This window comes from Apodemus sylvaticus, chromosome X, assembly GCF_947179515.1.
Source record: "Apodemus sylvaticus chromosome X, mApoSyl1.1, whole genome shotgun sequence".
NCBI lineage: Eukaryota > Metazoa > Chordata > Mammalia > Rodentia > Muridae > Apodemus > Apodemus sylvaticus.
Genome location: NC_067495.1, coordinates 33,546,139 through 33,552,725, shown reverse-complemented (window position 1 = coordinate 33,552,725; position 6,587 = coordinate 33,546,139).

Here is a 6,587-nt window from a genome sequence, read left to right as displayed (position 1 = left end):
AGGCACAGAGAGAGAGGAAGATGGAGGAAGAAGAAGTGGAAGATGGAGCCATGTGGCCTGGAGGAGCCACAAGTAGCAAGGGATCTCATAGCTGGGGAATAGATTAGTGTAGTGGTAAATCTGCAAAATCTCGGTGCACAGTTTATAAATATTATGAGTTGTGTGTTCTTTGCATGGGCATATTGGGGTAGGATATTCTTCACCCAGCATTTATGCTCTCTGGCTGGTTTTGAAGTGATAGAACTGTCTGGCATTTTTCAAGGAACTCAGGTGGACAGGAGAGAAAGAACACAGCCGAGGCTGAATTCATCCAAGCTTTGGTACTGGAGGATTGGGCAAAGGTCTGAACTCCAGGGGAGAGGTAATCCCAGTAGACGGTGTGTTAATGGCAGAGTTATCACAGAACACTGGAGAGACAAAGCCAGCATTTGTGGGAGTGGCACTGACTAGCAGGTAGGTGAATGCTGGTCCCATGGCCTACCCAGACCAGGCATGGGTTTTTTAAAATTGCACACAACAGAAACCTTGTGAGAGTAAACAACAAATATCTCATTTGATTTAAGGCTCAGTCCCCAAGGTGGAACCCATACATGACACTGCATCAGTGAACAAGAACCTGACACTAGATAGCCCAGAGACTTAGGGTAAAAGCAAATACTACTGTTCTACTAATAGGGCATTTAAAAAACTTCATGAGTTAAAAATATCAGTATATGACTTAGTTACAGCTCATCTAGAAAAATGGACTCTTTTGCACAGATGGTAACTATTCCAATGTGGAATACAATTACACTCCATGTAAATCAAGTTGACTTATATTAATTTGGAAGAAGATCTATTGGTAATATGAACCTTTTACTTTCAATTTGAGGCAAGTAAAATAAACAATGGATATTTCTAAAGGTACCACCACTACCAACAACAAAATTTTACCTTAGAGAGCTCTGCATTTATTATTAAGAACAGTAACATAATTAATTTCCTATGGAGACAAAATGTTTTTGTTACTCTCATCAAACCAGAATAATTTAAAATAGTTCAAATAGACTTAAAAGTGCCTCAAGCCTAGTGTAGATTTAAATAGCAATTTGCATGTCTATCTCTCAGTGTATACGTTTTTAATTACAGAAAGTATAGGTAAATTGCTCCTTGATTTTGCATATATAAACAGCTCCAAATGTAGCATACAAGTGATAATTTAGATTTGACAAGTTATCCCTAGGATGTGTGTATGGAACCATTTAGCACTGACTGCTTGAGACTGAAAAATAAACAATAAATCTCAGTGCAATAGAAGCAGAAACATGTCATCATTTCACTTTTGGAAATCCTGTACTTCAGTTTTGTTCCTTGGAAATAGAAGACTGTCATCTCCTCATTCTTTTCATTTTGAGGAGTGACCAGATTAATATGAAACTAGTTTCTAATCATACAATGCGTCAACAACCCCCACATACCCTGCCCAGTCCAGTTAGAACTGTGATTTGTTAACATCTTCTAAATAATTTACTACAGAGAGCTTTATTTTAAAAAAAGGGGGGGGGTGGTACTTGGCACAGGTGAAAGCAGATCTACCAGACAGATGTACTTCTTACTCACATCGGAATTCCTCTAGGGTTGTATATGTCAACATAAAGCAGATGGCTCAATAATTACTTGTGAGGAGTTCACAAAGACCAGATATTCAGGTCAGTGAAGATGGTGGAAATTTCCATAGACATGAATACATTCCATATGAGAAATACAGGCAGAAGAAATAACTGTCCTAATCCCCCAAGACACACACACACACACACACACACACACACACACACACACACACACACACACAAACACACACACACACACACACACACACACACACACACACACACGCACACACACACACCACACACACACACCTGTAACAGCAGGGTCTAAGTCACTGTGTACACTTGAATTTAATTGAACACTAATTGAATCATTTGAATTCCCATTGAGGGAGGAAAAACAAGAATTATAAGCATGTTATGGACATGTGATAGTTTTTTGTTTCTTGTTCCCCTCAGACCCCATCTGAAGTACAGTTTCAAGACCTAGTCATGTATTCCCACGGACAGCTCCATCTGGCATTCATGTCAAGAGTTAAGCAGGGCCACCTTATGCTTTGTAGTGATAGAGATTCTGGTGCTGGATCTCCATGGGGTGGTTAGTCAGCAGAGAAGTTCCTTGAGATTTCCAGAGTGACAAAGAGCTTTGGCCAATTTTTTTCCCTCATTGGGTTTTGCCTTTAGAATTATGGGACCAAACCACAATTTGGCATGCAAAAGACATAATGATTATTCCATCTTAGGCTGTTTGTAGATTTCGGATTCTCCTGTGGAGTATGAGAGTTAGAAAAAAGGCAAGTTACATAACAGAGGGAAGTAAACACAGATTGGCTGAGTAATATTTGGGATTTCCATTGGTAGAAGCAGAATATTTGCAGTAAAGAAAAGCAAGAGGACCTTTTCATTAATTTTATTTTGTCAGTTTGTGCTGAGAGGTTTTTCTACCACTGAAATAATTACACTGCCAGAGTCCTATTTTTTATAAGACAAGAAGTATTTATATACATAGGCATACCTTGCCCTATCTATCTAGCTATCTAGTTATCTTTAGTACTTTTACTTTATAATTCAAATTTTGCCCTCTTGACCTGTATTTAACATGAAAATATTGTAGACACTTCTTCAGCCTGTTTACAGCCAGATAAACCTTAGTACATATATTAAAATTTATCACATTACCTAGCCACTTGATTCTGGATGATCTCTCTAAAGCATTTACTATCCTTATCACTTATCCATCCCTCTACTCTTATCACACAACAATCAAACCAAGTTTGACATAAAAAAGTATCTATCTAGATTTGTAAGTAGTTGAAATATTATTTTCTTAAAAGTAAAAAAAAAGCATTTTAATCCATTCAATTATTTATTCATAAAACCAGTGAGGAAAAAAAACTATCTTGGAAGTGAGAAGGCACATTCAGACCACAAGATAACCATCATGATGAAACATTATAATCTTGGTGACTTACCAAGACATCCTAAGAAGACTCTGATTTGCTATAAAGGCTGGTTTATAGTCACAGGTATATAGCTACTCAAAGCACTGGCTTCACCCTGAGGCAGTTTACCTAGAGGGAATTAGAACTGAAGTGAGCTTACTCTTAAACATTGAATATCTTAATCACAAATTTTAACCTCCTTCAGTTGTGAGAGATTATTTCTCAAAGTAGATGTCTTAGTCAGGGTTTCTATTCCTGCACAAACATCATGACCAAGAAGCAAGTTGGGGAGGAAAGGGTTTATTGAGCTTACACTTCCATGTTGCAGTTCATCACTAAAGGAAGCCAGGACTGGAACTCAAGCAGGTCAGGAAGCAGGAGCTGATGCAGAGGCCATGGAGGGATGTTTCTTACTGGCTTGCTTCCCCTGGCTTGCTCAGCCTGCTCTCTTATAGAATCCAAGACTACCAGCCCAGGAATGGCACCACCCACAAGGGGCCCTCCCCACTTGATTACTAATTGAGAAAATGCCCCACAGCTGGATCTCATGGAGGCACTTCCCCAAGTGAAGCTCCTTTCTCTGTGATAACTCCTGCTTGTGTCAAGTTAACACACAAAACCAGCCAGTACAACTGACCCCTTGTCAACTTGACACACAAACACATCACTATTAAGCCTCAACCCTTACTTTCTTATTCATCCCCAAGATCTAAATTACTTTAAAAGTCCCACAGTCTTTACATATTAAAAGTTCAATCACTTTAAAATGTCCAATATCTTTAAAATTCAAAGTCTCTTAACTGTGGGCTCCACTAAAATACTTTCTTCCTTCAAGAGGGAAACATATCAAGGCACAGTCACAACCAAAAGCAAAACTCAGACTCCAAATGTCCAATGTCTGGGATCCAACTCACGATCATCTGGGCTCCTCCAAGGGCTTGGGTCACTTCTTCAGCTCTGCCCTTTGTAGCACACAGCTTGTCTTCTAGGCTCCAGCTGCCTGTACTCCACTGCTGCTGTTGTTCTTGGTGGTCATCTCATGGCACTGGCATCTCCAAAATGCTGCTATCTTCCACTGTAATTAGGCTTCACCAATAGCCTCTCATAGGCTCTCATCAGGGTGACAAGCCTCTGCTCCTATGCATGACCCCTACAAGTCCTGGGCCATCAATTGCAACTGAGGCTGCACCTTCACCAATGGCCTTCCGTGGCCTCTCACTGTGCCAAGAGCCTCAGCTGCTCTTCATGACCCCTTCATGCCTTCAAAACCAGTACCATCTGGGTGACTCTTACACAGTACCAAATCTAGCCACAGCACGAAATACAACTGTGGCTATCTCTGGAACACACTCTCTGTGCTCTCAGAAAACACTTCCAAGAAGATTTCATCTCAGTGATGCTGGTCTCTTCTTAATCACCGCTAATTTCTTATCTCCAGATAACCAGCATCAATAGTCCCAGTAACACAAAGGTTTGTTTTAGTGGTTCTGGTATCTTGTTACTTACAGCTGATTCTTCAGCCCCAGCTAACCAAAACCACAGAATCTTCACAATCAAAACATGGCCACTTTAAGAGTCTTTAATCTTCCCTCTGAAATTTCACAAGCCAGGCCTCCATCTCTTCTGCACTGTTTGTAACATTGTCTTCCAAGCTCCTACAGAACTTTCCACAACTTTTCTAGCTCAAAGTTCCAAAGTCCTTCAACAATCCTCCCCAAAACATGGTCAGGTTGTCACAGGAATACCCCACTACACTGGTACAAATTTGTCTTAGCTAGGGTTTCTATTCCTGCACAAACATCATGACCAAGAAGCAAGTTGGGGAGGAAAGGGTTTATTGAGCTTACACTTCCACGTTGCAGTTCATCACTAAAGGAAGTCAGGACTGGAACTCAAGCAGGTCAGCAAGCAGGAGCTGATGCAGAGGCCATGGAGGGATGTTTCTTACTGGCTTGCATCCCCTGGCTTGCTCAGCCTGCTCTCTTATAGAATCCAAGAATACCAGCCCAGGAATGGCACCACCCACAAGGGGCCCCTCCCCACTTGATCACTAATTGAGAAGATGCCCCACAGCTGGATCTCATGGAGGCAGTTCCCCAACTAAAGCTCCTTTCTCTGTGGTAACTCCTGCTTGTGTCAAGTTGACACACAAAACCAGCCAGTAAAGTAGATTTTTGAAGAATAAATAGTTAAACCTCCAAGTCAGTTAGTCTTCCATAATTTGAAATCAGGCACAGGTGCACCAAGGTGAAGCTCCCCAAACATTTTCTACTTATTGTAGAAATATATATACTTTGCAATGATTCGGATCTACACTGAACATATCATTTCATCTCCATCAAAATTCAATTACTTTCTTACCTGGAAATGCTATTTAGTTTTTCGTTCCCATCTGTGCCTATGAATATTAGTCAATGAAGAATTTACTCTAAAAATGTACTCTAATGTTGGTACATGCTAAAAGTTTAAATAAGTGCTATAAAATTATTACCATGAGTAAGTTATGCAGATCATTAATCTTTATTTGTATATATAAACAGATACAAAGATGCCTCTGAAGGCATTTATTAGATACCTTTAACTCAAGATATCCCAAATCATAAAACACAATGATGAATCCTAGAACATCAAGAACTGAGACACTACATTAGTTTGAGGTCAGCTTGAATTACATAATGGGATCTTGTCTTAAAGAAAAGTCTCTGTGATACAAATTTATACTCCCTTAACTACTTCATTGTTACAGGATATTTGATCACAGCATGAAACCTAAGACAGTACTATTTACTAGAAAAACCAGTTTTTAGTTGTGGTGTGGCTCAGACCTAGCACATACCTTTAATCCAAAAGCTTTTTCTGTTTGTTGTAAACAGGATTAAATAAAGTCAACCACAGGTCAAGAGGCAGAACAATCAACCAGTTGACAGGGAGTGAACATAGGAAAAACTATAGTGAGTAAGAGGAAGTCAGGAGGATGGATACACACACACAGGAAGTAGAAGGGAGAAACATTGAGTTTGAGGGGTTTTGAGGTGGTATGGAGAAGAAAAGCTGGCTTTTTCTTTTGGAACATCAACTGTGGAGAAAGGCCATCTGAGTGCTGTCTCTGCCTCTCTGAGCAGCAGGCTTTCACCACAGCATCTGGCTCCTAAGTCTATATTGGTAAAAATTGAACGATTGATATTTTATTGAAAACAATACTTCATTCTCTTAGATAAATATCACGAATGTTGGGAATTAGTCCAAAGTCCTTTCTCTCAGTAGGAGTTTCTCTCAATAACTAAATGTCTAGTTATTTTCCCAAACCAATTCTCCCTCTTCCTAGACACAGAGCTAGACAGCATTGCCTGGCTTTCACCAGTAAGTATGGCCATGATACTGAGTACTAGAAAATCAAATATACATAGGAATGCTATGAATATTTCCTTACCAAAACTTTTAAAATGAGGTCCTGGTTCATTCACATTGCCTCCTTCCTGAGACCATCAAGACGTTTTAATGGAAGGTGGAACTGTAAAATTCCAAGGGCATCAAGGAATATTTTTCTTAGATAGTT